Below are 18,056 nucleotides of genomic sequence, written 5' to 3'. Positions count from 1 at the left end.
GAGCTCTAGTGAAAGAACGGCAAGGCAGTTATGTTGCCTTTGAGTTATGCTGAGCTTCTGTGGAGGTTTGTCACCAACATTATTTGTGCCGCGGTCAGTCCATGCAACCATACTCATTTTGGGGGAACTGTGAGAGTCAGTGAAGAGTTATCGTTCAACAATAGTATATTGGGAAGATAGGGAATGACAGCACCAACTATCATCGACACAGACCTGGCAACCTGTGACCAGAAGATCTTCAGACTGTGGCAGTCCATCATCAAGTGCGTGTAGGTTCTAATATTTATTGAGAACACAAGCCAGTTTAAATTGACAGCTTTTCCATGGAGTCAAATAAAATCTGTGAAGTAATTTGTAGTGTATTAGTTGATAATTAAACATTGAGATACTGTTCGAGACTCTTTTCCAGTCTGCATTCTGTTGGTAGTCTTTAAGATCTACAGTATATTCCATACAGTTACCATTCCCATTGGTTTACGGAGGGTTTCTAGTAGTTTTATATAGATTGCACACAAAACCTCTACTTGTGTTCTGACTTCCTAACAACTCAGCAAGTGGAAGGCTGTTTCTGAGCCTGTTAGACCCCACCTGTGCTTTATTGGATAAGACAGGATTTTCTTTTGAATGCTGACATTTTGAAGTTGTAAGCTTTGTATATATATTTGTAAATATCATTGAAACACCAGCACTGTGCATATAGAGTGCCCTCAGAAAGTATTCAGACCCCTTTACTTTTTCCACATTTGTTACGTTGAAGCCTTATTCTAAAATTGATTCAATTGTTTTTTTCCTCCTCATCAATCTACACACAATACCCCATAATGACAACGCAAAAACAGGTTTTCCGTAAAAAAACAGAAATATCACATTTACAGAAGTATTCAGACCTTTTTCAGTACTTTGTTGAAGCACCTTTGGCAGCAATTACAACCTTGAGTCTTCTTGGGTATGTCTTTGTTGAAGCACCTTCGGCAGCGATTACAGCCTCGAGTCTTCTTGGGTATGACGCTACAGGCTTGGCACACCTGTATTTGGGGAGTACTGCAGAGATGGTTGTCCTCCTGGAAGGTTCTCCCATATCCACTGAGGAACTCTGGAGCTCTGTCAGAGTGACTATTGAGTTCTTGGTCACCTCCCTTCTCCCCTGATTGCTCAGTTTGGCCCGGCGGCAAGCTCTAGGAAGAGTCTTTGTGGTTCCAAACTTCCTCCATTTAAGAATGATGGAGGCCAATGTGTTCAATGCTGCAGAAATGTTTTGGTACCCTTCCCCAGATTTGTGTCTTGACACAATCCTGTCTCAGAGCTCTAAGGACAATTCCTTAGACCTGAGGATTTTTTATTTATTTAATCCATTTCATAATAAGTCTGTAACATAAACAAAATGTGGAAAAAGTCAAGGGGTCTGAATACTTTTCGAAGGCACTGAAAATGCAACACTACCTGCCTGCTGACTGCTGACTGCTAGAAGGCCACTATTTAACCTGACTCAGCGCAGCAGAGAAAAGGTCGAGATTTCGCGCCAACCTGTCACTTCAAAAGCATGTAATGTACTCAGAGTATCGGCATTTGAATGTTATGTTTATTGTGGTATAGTGTGATATAAGCTGAATTCAATATAATTCCAATGCAAGAACCTCGACAATTGTACCCCCTCAACGATTTCAACTGCCCTTTAGTCACTTAATCCTGGTGCCGGGTCTGCCAATCACAACTCATAGGCCTGGAGACCAGCTCAGAGCTCACAGTAACCAAACGCAGCCAATATAATCTATACACAGCAAGGCAATAGACTTACAATAGACTTACTGCTAGCTAGATCACAATGACTGGCCTGAGATAAACACTGCACAGGTTAACACATCTAGAAATAACATTTCTTTCCTAACAACTGGGCGTCAACAGATCCATATGTACAAAAATCATGAAAGTTGACCCCCAAGCAGAATGTTATTTTCAGTTCATTTTCAGGTAGGATTGAGTAATATTAGATTTTTGTATATGAAAGAGTTATCCCTTGTCTCGGATTACTGCTGTTGTTGTCATTTACATTTGGATTCAGTGATGAATTCTACACATCTGTGGAAACATCTTACCACATGCGGGTTATCTACATACAAAGGAAACTTAAGTCTCCTTACTCCAGTGTAACTAAAGCTAAGGCAGTAGGCTGTAAGTGGTTGTGTTTGAATTATTTAAACAAAGGGGAAAGTGTGTTTAGTGTGGTTACGGGGGAAAGCCTGGGAAATGTGATCGATTTGGGGCTTTGTCTGTCTGAAGCACTGGCAGGAAAAGTGAGGGAGGTCGATAAAGGGCACATGGGAGCAGAAGGGTACTGTGGGCAACCTGGGCATATAAGGACACATGATGTGGGGCATTGAGACACTGTGCATTTGAGGACATTTGGCATAATGGGGACACAGGACAGCATAGACACTTTATGTGAGGATTTTTGGCATAATGGGGACACCAGACAGCATAGTCACTTTATGTGAGGACATTTGGCATAATGGGGACACAGGATGGCATAGTCACTTAATGTGAAGACATTTGGCATAATGGGCACACAGGACGGCAGTGCTTGGTTAGTGTTGGGGCTTCTTTACTTGTGATCTTTACATTGACATTAGAGGTCATAACATTAACCCCTTCAGAAGAAATGCATATAAATACCATTTTAGTTATAGTGGAGTGTAGCCAGTTTTATAAAGATTGGCATTTTGTTCTCTCCATCACAGATCAGTCACATATGAGGGATGGAAAAAGCTGACGGAATACTGTGTACACCTCCCATGCCGTCATGCGATCTGAAAGGTGATCTCTGCAGCCAAGGTGTCTGGCCCTGAGTGAAGTGGAAAGCGCTTCACATGAAGACTTTTCCAATAAACACTGAGGAAAAAGAGAGTCATCAGCTAGGTAAGCATGTCTCCTTCCAACTTCTTCCCTCTACTTTTACACATGAGTAGGTTTTTCCTCAAGAGCGTTGAGTGGAGAAATTAAGATCCAATATCAATTGACTAGTAATAGGGACAAAACAGAGCTGGGATTCAGCGTAGAGCCTTGGCTTGTCCTTGTGACATGTCACCTTTAAAATGATGAGAACGGGACACCACCTTCGGGAAAAAATTAAGTATTTTATTTGAATCAAAAATAATCATGCTAAACAAACAGAAACATAAGCCTTATCTTTAAGCTAGATGCCTTTGGTATGAGCCCATGCTGCCAGGTAAGGGCATCATCATGTCGGGAATTTGACAACAGACAGCAGAATGTAGGAAAGTCGTAATGATGTTGTTTTTATGGAGGAATACATTGGGATGCTCACAATGTACCAGCAGTACACACTCCCTCTTTCAACATCCTTCGAGGGACAGGTCCAATTAAGATTGTTGCACAGAAATGAACCCAGAACAGAATGGATGGTGGAGAACAGTCACTTCATCCTGGCACAGAACCCAGAACACTCCACATTATGAGAATACACTTCACTGTTCATACACAAACAAATGAATTGTCCGTAGTGTATTCTACAGCACTCAAAACAAGATGTTTCATACACAAAAAGACTACAAACTAAATTCTGCTAGCACGTTGCTTTTCAAGGAACAAGTAAAACTATTGTTGGAACTGAATTTAATTGGATTTGATAATGAAAGTGTTTTTATTTCAGTAGGTGTTTATCTGACAGTCGTGTGGTGGGAGACATAGACATGGGTGAAGTTCATAATGAGTTAAAAGGACTGGGGGAGAAAATATTCTAATAAAACAATCTGATGTGTGCATTGAAATGTAAAGTCAATTTATAGCTCAGATGTAGGAATAGGGTTGCAAAATTCCCTGGTTTCCAGAAATCCTGGCTGGAGGATTTCGGATTTCCTGCTTATTCCATGAATCCAGGAATCTTCCAACAGGGGATTTGGGAAAACCAGGCAATTTATTGAAAGTTCCAAGAAAAACAGATAATTTGTTCTTTCGACATGGTGGGATCTTTTTGTGGCGGTAAAATACATTTGGTGAGAAATGGCAGTGGAAACGCCTTTATGCATAAATATTGATATAAAAATCATTATATCGAAGTAAACTTGGAGTCACTCGATGATAAGATGTGTGGTCCTCCCTCTACGACTCTGGTAAGCATGCAATTTATTAGGCAACAGATGATATAATTTAGGATGAATTTCACGGTGGTGAAAGTGCATGGTGATGAGGTTGATGCTCCTTTCCAATAAATATTTATTTAGGGTCTTATTCTGGTGATATGATGATTGATGCTTGACTGCCATTTGACAGATAAAAATATTCTTGCTCTTATCCATAATAATCTCATCATGTACTGTAAGACTAGCCACACAGCCTACTTGCACTGTATCTGCGAGCTGTTGGCTGGAACACACATGGCAAGACCAAAGAGGCACATTTGCTATTTAATATAACAGTTTTTGTGACAAAATATCAGTAGAGTTGAAAATGTGATGGAAACGCATTGAACTTTAGATTTGTATTCAGTGCATAAAAACTTAAGTGAAAAAGTAAATTTAGTGTGCAGTACATCATCACACACTGATGTTTATCTGCAACAAGTCAGTTTGGTGGAATCACAAACACAACATTTGCATATTATCTTTATTTTTGAATGTTCACATGAAAATCAGTCACCAATTGGATGGAAATCTAGCTTGTGACTATAATGTGATAGGCTTCTGTATGAACATGAACGGAAATTGCTTTCTATACTGCTATTGGTGTGAAGGTATCTTCTTTTCTTGGATCAGAGAAAGAGTGTGATTGCAAAAAGATCAACATTATCTGTCATCCCAGAGATATAGAACAAACTGAAGTGGCTTATGAACATCCATTGACTGTATTTTATAACTTTCATTTCTAGTATAGGTTCAGGTTTACTCTGAGCTCTAGTTGAGTTCCTCCTACACGCCATGTAGGCATATACCAGATTTTCCATTTACACTATTTCCATCCCATGTGGCTATTAGTTGACAATGAGGCAGGGAAGCCCCATGTTATCCTATCCTGGAGAGAGCCTGACTTTGACATCAGATTTAGTCCACCAAACCATTTAAGGGCATAGCAGTTGTATTTCCCAGGGCCTCGCCTCACTGTGCCTCTGAGCATCCCAGCAGGGCTGTTTCCCTAGAGATCACTAAGAGCGTGTTTATGTACTGGCATTCTGCTTCACTGAGAGCGCACTATAGTGGCATTTTAAATGAATTGAGCTGATTTGATATTTATGACAAACCAAGGTTGACCAGAAAATAAGTGAGATGAGGGATCTATCATTGTACCCAGCCGACTAAATAACACTGCTCGCTTTGTGATTATAAATCTAATCTCATTTTGTTGCCTGGCACGTCAACACCTAATGCTTAATTCTGAAAACCAACAAAAAGACCTGAGCTGCTAATACACAAGGGAGCTGATACGGCGACAGGAAGCTGCCATTCATCCTTGGGGAAATAACGCAGTCACGCAGACTGGTAGATTAAATCACATTTATATGTATTTGTCTCCCAATACAGCCGCTCCTGCCTCTGTCCCCTCTCCTCCATTGAGAATGAGCTTTAATGTCCCCATGGTTTTAGGGAGCCGCAACAGTCATTAACCACTCTCTCTCTCTCTCTCTCTCTCTCTCTCTCTCTCTCTCTCTCTCTCTCTCCCTCTCTCTCTCTCTCTCCCTCCTCTCTCTCTCTTTGTGATTTACTGCTGACACCAGAGCGGCTGCATCTGCATGAATATATAGATGAGGGAAATGGTTTAAAAACGGTTTCCTTAGAATATCGCTTTGAATGGAAAAACACCCTCTGCCTCAAGCCGAAAGAGAAAGAAAGCTTGAGAGAGAGGGCTAGAGTGAGAGAGGGCTACGGGGGAGAGAGAGAGAGAGGGGGGGAGAGAGAGAGAGAGAGAGAGAGAGAGAGAGAGAGAGAGAGAGAGAGAGAGAGAGAGAGAGAGAGAGAGAGAGAGATTGTATTTCACTTTTGTTTATTACCTATTTCACATGCTTTGGAAAAGTAAACATACAGTTGAAGTTGGAAGTTTATATACACTTAGGTTGGAGTCATTAAAACTTGTTTTTCAACCACTACACAAATTTCTTGTTAACAAACTTTAGTTTTGGCAAGTCGGTTAGGACATCTACTTTGTGCATGACACAAGTCATTTTTCCAACAATTGTTTACAGAAAGATTATTTCACTTATAATTCACTGTATCACAATTCCAGTGGGTCAGAAGTTTACATACACTAATTTGACTATGCCTTTAAACAGCTTGGAAAATTCCTGGAAATTATGTCATGGCTTTATAAGCTTCTGATAGGCTAATTGACATCATTTAAGTCAATTGGAGATGTACCTGTGGATGTATTTCAAGGCCTACCTTCAAACTCAATGCCTCTTCGAGTTATACATCGACATAACCTGAAAGGCCGCTCAGCAAGGAAGAAGCCATTCTTCCAATACCGCCATAAAAAAAGCCAGACTATGGTCTGCAACTGTACATGGGGAAAAAGATTATACTTTTTGGAGAAATGTCCTCTGGTCTGATGAAACAAAAATAGAACTGTTTGGCCATAATGACCATCGTTATGTTTGCAGGAAAAAGGGGGAAGCTTGCATGCCGAAGAACACCATCCCAACATGTGAAGCACGAGGGTGGCAGCATCATGTTGTGGGGGTGTTTTGCTGCAGGAGGGACTGGTGCACTTCACAAAATAGATGGCATCAATCAGGAGGGGAAATTATGTAGATGTAATGAAGCAACATCTCAAGACATCAGTCAGGAAGTTAAAGCTTGGTCGCAAATGGGTCTTCCAAATGGACAATGACCCCAAGCATACTTCCAAAGTTGTGGCAAAATGGCTTAAGGACAACAAAGTCAATGTATTGGAGTGGCCATCACAAAGCCCTGACCTCAATCACATAAAACATTTGTGGGCAGAACTGAAAAAGCGTGTGCAAGCAAGGAAGTCTACAAACCTGACTCAGTTACACCAGCTCTGTCAGGAGGAATGGGACAAAATTCACCCAACTTATTGTGGGAAGCTTGTGGAAGGCTACCCCAAATGTTTGACCCAAGTTAAAACAATGTAAAGGCAATGCTACTAAGTACTAATTGAGTGTATGTAAACTTCTGACCCACTGGGAATGTGATGAAAAGGCTAAATGTGGCTAAGGTATATGTAAACTTCCGACTTCAACTGTATGTTCCACATGCCAATAAAGCCCTTTGAATTGAATTGAGAGAGAGAGATTTTGGATTTTGGACTCAAATATACCTTGTGTTTGAAGGACAAATGTGATTGCAGGACTCCTTCATCCTACTGATCATTGGACTGTAATAGGTTCAATTCCATTTGATGCTTCTCTCCTGGTTGTACATATGGCTCTCCTCTCAGTGACACAGTGCAATCACAACGACTAGACGCAAAAAACTAATCTACATGCTAATTCCCTGATGCTATCCTCAGTTTTTACATATTTCTCTGCCTCTGCATAATATAATGTAAAATAGCATATTTTTTTCCAGATAAACAGGTCAGGGAATAAGTGCAAGTTTATCAAATCAATCACAATGCTTTCATTTCCTATTTTTGACATGCTTCACATGCCATCTGCTCAGCCGGGGGTAGGCTACCTGCACTGGAGACACAAGGAATAGACTGTAGCAGTCTTCTGCCCTCTACAGATTGAATCATTCCCACACCTCCTTATAAGAACTGGGTAGCGTATTTCCAGCAGAGCAGCACCACACATCTACTGAAAGCAAGTGAGGCAAGGACCAGACCAAGGACCAGACCAAGGACCAGACCAAGGACCAGACCAAGGACCAGAGCAAGGACCAGAGCAAGGACCAGACCAAGGACCAGACCAAGGACCAGACCAAGGACCAGACCAAGGACCAGACCAACAGAAAATCACCTCCTGAACCCAACAGATGGAATCAAATCAAGAACACATTGTATGGGCAGTGCAGTGATTTTCCAATTCTGTATATATATTTCCACACTATGAGTTTGGAATAGTACTGTGGAATTGTGAAAATGATGATACTATGTGTAAGAGCTGTTTGAAAAGACAGTAATACGAGAAATATGGAATCTGGGAATTCATTAACATTCTAGCTCAGCGTTTCCCAAACTCAGTCCTTGGAACCCCGAGGCGGGCACGTTTAGTTTTTTGTCCTAACACTACACAGTTGATTCAAATGATCAAAGCTTGATGATTAGTTGATTATTTGAAACAGATGTGTAGTGCTAGGGCAAAAACCAAAACGTGCACGCCGATTTCGAAAAACCCTGTTCCAGCTGTATATTTCATAGCTGACATATTGAAAATGTCATATTGTAAGTATGAATATTATATTAAACATACAATTTAAGTTTTGGGGAAAGTGGTCGCATTTGAGCAGTAACATTTGAAGGAGAGGTTGAGCTAGGAAATTAAAACATGTTTCAATATGTTGCATGTTAAGTGAGTTTAGATTGCAAACCATATTGGACTGAAATACAGCTGAGAGAAAAACAACTAGCTGAAAGATACAGATACTTTAGATAGAAAGTGTTCTTTCATCAGAACATTTAAAATTGTGACACCTCATAGATTAGATTAGGACTACAGAACATCACTTTCAATAGAGAAATGGTATCTCTGCAAGTTCCCTCTTCTATCATTATCATCAGTTGGTGCATCATTGCGCTTCGATGGTCTAACTACTGTGGGAGAGGACTGTTGATGGAGCCTATAACCCCTATAACCCATGGAGCCTATAACCCAGAGCGAGAGCGACAGCTAGAGCGAGAGAGCGAGAGAGAGCAAGAGAGCGAGCGAGAAAGAGAGAGAGAGAGCGAGAGAGAGAGAGGTCCACAGCTAGGCCATGACTGATGCCCCTACTTCATTTCATGGAAACTTGTTTTTCAAAGACAAAGTCATCAATCTTCTCTCGCTGTGAGCTGCTCACCTGCCTCCACAAACACTGTCTGGACGAAGTCCAATTACACACACACATGCACATACTGAATCTGAAAGGAGGAGGAGGAGGAGTGAGACTGAACCTACCAATTGGACGTTATTGAGAAGGTGATCAACGTTGACGTCATCATAGCTCTCTTGAAACGAAGGCTCACTTCTGGATTCTTCTTGCATGGGAGGGTCTTCTTGACTGAAAAGAGAAGAAGGGTACATTGTACTTCTGTCATACTGGGGACATGCGAACATGCACATCCTGACATACACATGCATGCACACTTGTACACACACTTGTACACACACACACACAAACACAGTCACACACACATACAAACACCATCATCATCACGCGTATGATCCATATCCAGGAATATTATAGTTTTTTCATGTATTATTTTAGCTCACAGTGGAAAGGAGATACAGGATAAACAACTGGTTTGGTACAGAAAAACAGTCTCCATCTGGCTCTGTATGAGACAAACCGCCAAACTACACTGTAAGTCAGTACCCATAAGGTGCAAAATGGCCCTTTTAGTTGATGACAGTTCAAGCTATGCTCTGTCCTGTACATTCATATGACTCAACCCCTCATCCAAGTGACAAGTACAGAATAACACACCCACACACTCCAATCTAATTCTCATTCCTTCCCACCTCCCTCATCCCTCCCGGTGGGCCAGTGTGTTCTGTTCAGCTTGTCGTTTAGTTAGCCCTGTCACCTGTCTTTGTGCCTCTGTGTCAAATAGTGAAATGAGGAATAAATACACTGTGAATAACAAATAACAATAACGAGTAAAAAATAACATGGCTATATACAGGGAGTACCAGTACCGAGTCGCTATGCGGGGGTACAAGGTAATTGAGGGAGCTATGTACATATAGGTAGGGTGTCTCTGTGACTGTGTCTCAGGGGGCCTGGAAAAAAGGGGTCATACTGTATGATCCAATAAAATCCTCGTTGTGAGCCTGTGACTGAGGCTGACTTTGTGATGCATTGGTCTGTATAATAGTCTGAATACCGATTGATCTATATATGGTCGCAGTAATGCGTAATCTAAACTACCGTCCAGTTTCATTGATATGATGTTGCCATGTTCCTTGGCTATGACAAAATACACAGAGGGTGAGGGCCATTAAAGAACAGACAGGATGAAATGCTGTAACCTTTGTGTATTACAACACTAAAGGACCAAGGAGCAGTTTTCCATGGCTATATGACATGCTATAGTGAGCATGCAACTGCAGCATTTCTCCAAGGTCAAATTATTCCATACGAGCAGATTTAAGGAAAGATTTGGTCAACTGGATCGAGGACAGAACAAGTTGTTAATTGGAGCATGTCCCCTTTATAATGTGTGTCTTGACAGGTCCGGAAGAAGAATTGCTGTGAAAGTAGGCTACAGCCACAATCAGAGCCCTAGAGGTTTCAGCATAACAGCATAAAGACAGATATCACTCTTTTTAAAACACCGTCATACCTCTATCGAAGATCAAGTGCAGTACATGTGCTAGCTGTAATGAGTTCGGGGATCAGGCCTGGGTTATGGACATTTGGGGTAATTACCAAGGAATCTGAATGAGCAATAGTGCTTCAATGACTGAAATTTTGCATAAGGCAAATGAACAATGGTGTGTGTATGATATATGGTATCAATTCAAATAAAATGTTATTAGTCACATGCGCTAAATACAACGGGTGTAGATATACCTTACAGTGAAATGCTTACTTACGAGCCCCTAACTAACAATGCAGTTTAAAAATATACGGATAAGAATAAGAAATAAAAGTATCAAGTAATTAAAGAGCAACAGTAAAATAACAATAGTGAGACCCAATTCAGGGGGGTACCAGTACAGAGTCAATGTGCAGGGGCACCGGTTAGTAATATGTACATGTAGGTAGGGTTATTAAAGTGACTACGCATAGATGACAACAACAGACAGTAGCAGCGGTGTAAAAGAGGGGGCAAATAGTCTGGGTAGCCATTTGATTAGGTGTTCAGGAGTATTCTGGCTTGGGGGTAGAAGAAGCTGTTAAGAAGCCTCTTGGACCTAGACTTGGAACTCTGGTACCGCTTGCCATGCGGTAGCAGAGAGAACAGTCTATGACTTGGGTGGCTGGAGTCTTTGACAATTTTTAGGGCCTTCCTCTGGCACCCCCTGGTATAGAGGTCCTGGATGGCAGGAAGCTTGGCCCCAGTGATGTACCCTCTGTAGTGCCTTGTGGTCGGAGGCCGAGCAGTTGCCATACCAGGCAGTGATACAACCAGTCAGAATGCTCTCGATCGTGCAGCTGTAGAACCTTTTGAGGATCTGAGGACCCATGCCAAATCTTTTCAGTCTCCTGAAGGGGAAGAGGTTCATGTCCACCGACAAACTAACATGGTCCAAGCACACCAAGACAGTCGTGCCCTATTCACAACTGTCTTGGTGTGCTTGGACCATGTTAGTTTGTTGGTGGACACCAAGGAATCTGAAGCTCTCAACCTGCTCCACTACAGCCTCATCGATGAGAATGGGGGTGTGCTTGGTCCTCTTTTTCCTGTAGTCCACAATCATCGTCTCCGTCTTGATCACGTTGAGGGATAGGTTGTTGTCCTGCCACCACACGGCCAGGTCTCTGACCTCCTCCCTATTGGCTGTCTCGTCGTTGTCGGTGATCAGGCCTACGACTGTTATGTCATCTGCAAACGTAATGATGGTGTTGGAGTCGTGCCTGGCTGTGCAGCCATGTGTGAACTGGGAGTACGCACCCCCTGAGGGGGCCCTGTGTTGAGGATCAGCATGGCGGATGTGTTGTTACCTACCCTTACCACTTGGAAGTCCATCAGGAAGTCCACGATCCAGTTACAGAGGAAGGTGTTTAGTCCCAGTGTCCTTAGCTTATTGATGAGCCTTGAGGGCACTATGGTGTTGAACGCTGAGCTGTAGTCAATGAATAGCATTCTCACATAGGTGTTCCTTTTGTCCAGGTGGGAAAGGGCAGTGTGGGTGGTATGCAAATTGGAAAGGGTTCAGGGTTTCTGGCATGATGGTGTTGATGTGAGCCATGACCAGCCTTGCAAAGCCCTTCATGGCTACAGACGTGAATTCTATCGGTTGGTAGTCATTTAGGCAGGTTACCTTACTGCTCTTGGGCACAGGGACTATGGTGGTCTGCTTAAAACAAAATATCAGTGAAGACACTTGCCAGTTGGTCAGCGCATGCTCGCAGTACACGTCCTGGTAATCCGTCTGGCCTTTTGGCCTTGTGAATGTTTACCTGTTTAAAGGGCTTACTCACATTGGCTGCGTAGAGCGAGATCACACAGTAGCGAGATTTCTTATAAGCTTCTGGGTTAGATTCCCACTCCTTGAAAGTGGCAGCTCTATCCTTTAGCTCAGTGCGCAAGTTGCCTGTAATCCATGGCTTCTGGTTGGGGTATGTACACTGTGGGGACAACGTCATCGATGCACTTATTGATGAAGCCAATGACTGATGTGGTGTACTCCTCAATGCCATTGGAGAAATCCTGGAACATATTCCAGTCTGTGCTGGCAAAACAGTCCTGTAGCTTAGCATCTGCTTCATCTGACCACTTTTTTATTGATCAAGTCACTGGTGTTTCATGCTTTAATTTTTGCGTGTAAGCCGGAATCAGGAGGATAGAATAATGGTCAGATTTGCTAATTGGAGGGCAAGGGAGAGCTTTGAATGCGTCTCTGTGTGTGGAGTAAAGGTGGTCCAGAGTTTATTTCCCTCTGGTTGCACAATTAACATGCTGATCGAAATTTGGTAAGACGGATTTACGTTTCCCTGCATTAAAGTACCCAGCTACTAGGAGCGCCGCCGCTGGGTATGGTTATGGCGGAATACAGCTCATTCAGTGTGGTCTTAGTGCAAGCATCACTCTGTGGTGGTATGTGGACAGTTATGAAAAATACAGAGGAAAACTCTCTAGGTAGATGGTGTGGTCTAGAGCTTATCATGAGATACTCTACCTCAGGCGAGCAAAACCCCGAGACTTCCTTAGATATCATGTACCAGCTGTTATTTACAAAAATACATAGTCCGCCGCCCCTTGTCTTACCAGACGCCACTGTTCTATCCTGCCGATACAGTGTATAACCAGCCAGCTGTATGTTGATAATGTCGGTGTTCAGCCACGACTCCTTGAAGCATAAGATATTACAGTTTTGAATGTCCCTTTGGTAATTTCATCTTCTGCATAGGTCATTCATTTTACTTTCCAAAGATTGCACATTTGCTAGCAGAAGGCAGTGGGGGTTTAATCGATTGCCTACGAATTCTCAGAGGGCATTCCGCCCTCCGAACCATTTTCTCTGCCTTCTCTTCACACAAATGACGGGGATCTGGGCCTGTTCCTGGCAAAGCAGTATATCATTCACGTCGGGCTCGTCGGATTCATTAAAGGAAAAAAAGGATTTTGCCAGTCCGTGGTGTTTAATCGCAGTTCTGATGCCCAGAAGATCTTTTTGGGTTATAAGAGATGGTTGCAGCAACATTATGTACAAAATAAATTTAAAGAAGAAGTTGTGGGAAACAGTGAATACTGACCTTACCTTGACCCTCGAGAAACTTCGAGGCACAGTGGAGAAGAAGTTGGAGAGGATGGGGGACATCATCTATGAGTAGGGGACAGAAATATTTGGAGTGGAAGAGGCAAAAGGCGGGAGAAAGGTTCCAACCCCACCAGTTTCCAGGAGGCAACAAGAAATCAAGTGCCTCGTTCAAGAAAGGCGGCAGCTTAAGAAACAGTGGAAGAAGGCCTCGGAAGTGGAAAAGGAGGGCATAGAGGCACTTCAGGCTGACATCAAAACCCGGTTGGCATCCCTCCGTAGAGCAGAGAACCTACGGAAACGCAGAAGGAAGAAAGAGCAAACTAGAACTCGATTCTATAAAGATCCCTTCAAGTTCCTTAAAAGTCTCTTCACAAAGGAAAAAAGTGGAGCTCTAAAAACAACAAAGAAAGACCTAGAGGAGCACCTGAGAACAACAAACTTTGACTCAAAGCGACATGAACATCTGGCCATCCCATCAGATATCCCACCCATTGAACCCCTGGAACATCATATTGAGACCAGCCCTCCGACATGGAAAGAGGTGGAAAACACAGTTCGACAGGCAAGAACAGCATCAGCCCCGGGGCCAAATGGAGTCCCGTACAAAGTATATAAGAATGCACCAGACATCCTGAGGTTCCTCTGGAGGCTTATGAGAACAGCTTGGCAGAAGAAGATAATACCCAAAGTGTGGCATAGGGCAGGCGGGGTCCTGATCTCTAAGGAGAAGGATGCAGTGAACATCAGCCAATTCCGCCCAATCTCCTTACTGAATGTCGAGGGTAAAATCTTCTTTAGGGTCATTGCCCAGAGGATGGCCGAGTACCTGCAAAGGAATGCGTACGTCGATACATCTGTACAGAAGGCAGGAATATCAGGGTTCTCTGGCTGCTTGGAACATTCCAGCATGATCTGGCACCAGATCCAAATGGCCAAGGTGGAGAAAAGGGACCTCCATGTAGTCTTCCTCGACCTCGCCAATGCATTTGGTTCTGTGCCCCATGAACTCCTGTGGTCTGCTTCAGATTTTTCCACATACCGGACACCATCACAAACCTGGTGAAGTCGTACTTCCAGGATCTGCAGTTCTGCTTCACCACCTCAGAGTTCACCACCTCATGGCAGTGCCTGAATGTAGGTATAATTGCGGGATGTACCATTTCTCCGTTGGCATTCACAATGGCAATGGAGGTTATCATCAGATCCTCAAAATGGGTTGCTGGTGGACAGCGAGTCGACTCTGGTTTCCGCCTCCCTCCACTCAGGGCCTACATGGACGACATTACAACATTGACCACCACTGTCCCATGCACCAGGAGACTGCTCAGAAAACTCGAGGAGAACATCAGCTGGGCCCGTATGAAGATTAAACCATCCAAGTCACGCAGCATCTCGATTGTGAAGGGAGTACTCTCTGAACTGAAATTCTTCATCGGAGATGACCAAATCTCAACAGTGTCTGAGCAGCCGGTAAAAAGCCTTGGAAGGTGGTATGATGCAAGCCTGAAGGACAAAGACCAGGTGCAACAGCTGTGCAAAGACATCAGTAGTAGCCTACATTCCATCGACAACACCCAGCTACCTGGAAAGTTAAAGGCCTGGTGACTGCAGTTTGGTCTCCTACCCCGGGTGTTGTGGCCCTTAGCACTGTATGAGGTTCCAATCTCAACAGTGGAGAAGATGGAAAGAGGAGACACAGGCTACTTAAAGAAGTGGCTCGGAGTTCCACGATGCCTTACCACCATAGGCCTCTATGGAGATGGTGTCCTCAAGCTGCCCCTCACCAGTCTAACAGAGGAATTCAAGTGTGCAAAAACCAGGCTCCAGATGACACTGAATGAATCTCGAGACCCAGTGGTGAGCAACAACGCGCCGACCTTGGCAACTGGGCGAAAATGGAGGCCAGGAAAAGCAGTCCAGGAGGCAACAGCAGCCCTCAGACATGCTGACATTGTGGGTCATGTTCAGCAAGGGAGAGGAGGCCTTGGGCTAACTAGCCGTGCTGCTTGGAGTAAGGCCACTGCACCCGAGCGGCGGAAGATGGTAGTGCAGGAAGTACGCCATCAGGAGGAGGCTGCAAGGTGGGCCAAGGCAGTCTCTCTTGCCAAACAGGGACAGTGGACTCGATGGGACAGTGTGGAGAAGAGGAAGATCAGCTGGAAGGATCTGTGGGCCATGGAAGCGAGGCGGTTGAGCTTTTCCATCAGAGCAACATATGACGTCCTTCCAACACCAGTTAATCTTCACCAATGGTATGGTGAAGATCCGGACTGTGCCCTCTGTTCCATGCCAGCCAACCTCAGGCACATTCTCACAGGGTGTAAAACAAGCCTCACCCAAGGACGCTACACTTGGCGTCACAACCAAGGCCTTAAAAACCTTGCGTCCGCCCTGGAGGACAAGCGAGCTGCCACCAACTCCCTACCACCCACAGCAGCATCACACTCCTTACGGACAAACTTTGTCCGCGAAGGGGCTAAACCACCGAAGAGCGGCTCTACACCATTAGAGTGAGACCAGCTGTGCTTGGCCCGCGACTGGAAAATGCTAGCTGACATTGGCCGGCAACTTGTGTTTCCTCCGGAGATCGCAACCACCACCCTAAGACCTGACATGGTGCTCTGGTCCCGTTCGCTCAATAAGGTCTTCATCATTGAGCTCACAGTACCCTGGGAGGACTCAGTAGATGAGGCTTATGAGCGAAAACATCTGCGCTATGCTGATCTAGCTGCCGAAGCACGGCATCATGGCTAGAAGACAGAAGTCCGATCAGTGGAGGTGGGCTGCAGACGTTTTGTGGCAACATCTACAACCAGACTGCTTAGAGACCTGGGAATTAAGGGCCAGAGCCAGCGTTCGGCAATCAAAGCTGTATCAGAGGCGGCAGAAGGCAGCAGTCAGTGGCTCTGGATGAAGAGGAAAGACCCCAGCTGGGCCCCGAAGTGAGAGGGCCAGGAGGTATGCGGTCAACAATGCTGACTCAGGGAGGAGGACGCCCCTGCCATGCATAGTCCCATGGGATGTTGGCTATCAACAACAAGGCAACTCCTATGACTAATTGGGAATGGGACGCAAGCGTAGGATTGATCACCCTGTCGCTGGCCGCCTTTGGGGAGGGTGTATAGTGTGAAAGGCCGAAACACCCTAGGAACCAAAGGTACACTACTGACGATGCGCTCCCCAAATTTCACCACGCTCACTGTTCATTAACTCTTGGAAGTGCTTGCACAAAGGATAGTAACATCTCATCCTGTGTTCTTGGAATCTAAAAAAAAGTTACAAACAATTCAAAGAAACAAACAAAAAACACTATTGGTTAGGAATACGTAAACTGTACGTATGTAACTGTAGGTGAGGTAACAGTAAAGTGCACAGAAAGATTTGCAATACACTATAGATGTTATTCTACAGTGCTTTCAGAAAGTATTCACACCCCTTGACTTTTTCCACACTTTGTTGTTAAAGCCTGAATTTAAAATGGATTATGCTTAAATTTTTGGTAACTGGTTATTCAACCCTTTTGTTATGGCAACCTTAAATAAGTTCAGGAGTAAATTTTTAGTTAACAAGTCACATAATAGGTTACATGGACTCACTCTATGTGCAATAATAGAGTTTAACATGATTTTTGACTGACTACCTCATCTCTGTACCCCACACATACAATTATCTCTAAGGTCCCTCAGTCGAGCAGTGAATTTCAAACACAGATTCAACCACAAAGACCAGGGAGGTTTTTCAATGCCACACAAAGGACACCTATTGGTAGATGGGTAAATATTTTATAAAAAAGCAGACATGTAATATCCCTTTGAGCATGGTGAAGTTATTAGGAAGTTATTCATTACACATTGGATGGTGTAAAATACACAGAGTCACTACAAAGATACAGGCGTTACTAACTCAATTGCCGTAGAGGAAGGAAACCGCTCAGGGATTTCACCATGAGGCCAATGGTGACTTTAAAACAGTTACAAAGGTTAATAGGTATGATAGGAGAAAACTATACCTTACAACAAAAATCATGTTCATTGACAGTGTGAAAAGAAGGAAGCCTGTACAGAATAAAAATATTCCAAAACATTCATCCTATTTTCAATGAAGACACTAAAGTAAAACTGCAAGAATTGTGTCAAAGAAATTTACTTTATGTCATGAGTACAAAGCATTATGTTCGGGGCAAATCTAACACAACAAATCATTGAGTACCACTCTTCATATTTTCAAGCATGGTGGTGGCTGCATCCTGGTATGGGTATGCTTGACATTAGCAGCAACTAGGGAGTTTTTTAGGATAAAAATAAACAGAAACGAGCTAAGCACAGGCAAAATCCTAGAGGAAAACCTGGTTCAGTCTGCTTTCTAACAGACACTGGGAGATGAATTAACCTTTCAGCAGGACAATAACCTAAAACAGAATGCCAAATATACACTGAAATTGCTTACCAAGAAGACATTGAATGTTCCTGAATGGCCTAATTACAGTTTTGACTTAAATCATCTTGAAAATCTATGGCAA

The sequence above is a fragment of the Oncorhynchus tshawytscha genome, linkage group LG16 (assembly GCF_018296145.1).
Source record: "Oncorhynchus tshawytscha isolate Ot180627B linkage group LG16, Otsh_v2.0, whole genome shotgun sequence".
Lineage (NCBI taxonomy): Eukaryota > Metazoa > Chordata > Actinopteri > Salmoniformes > Salmonidae > Oncorhynchus > Oncorhynchus tshawytscha.
This window is presented reverse-complemented; position numbering follows the sequence as displayed.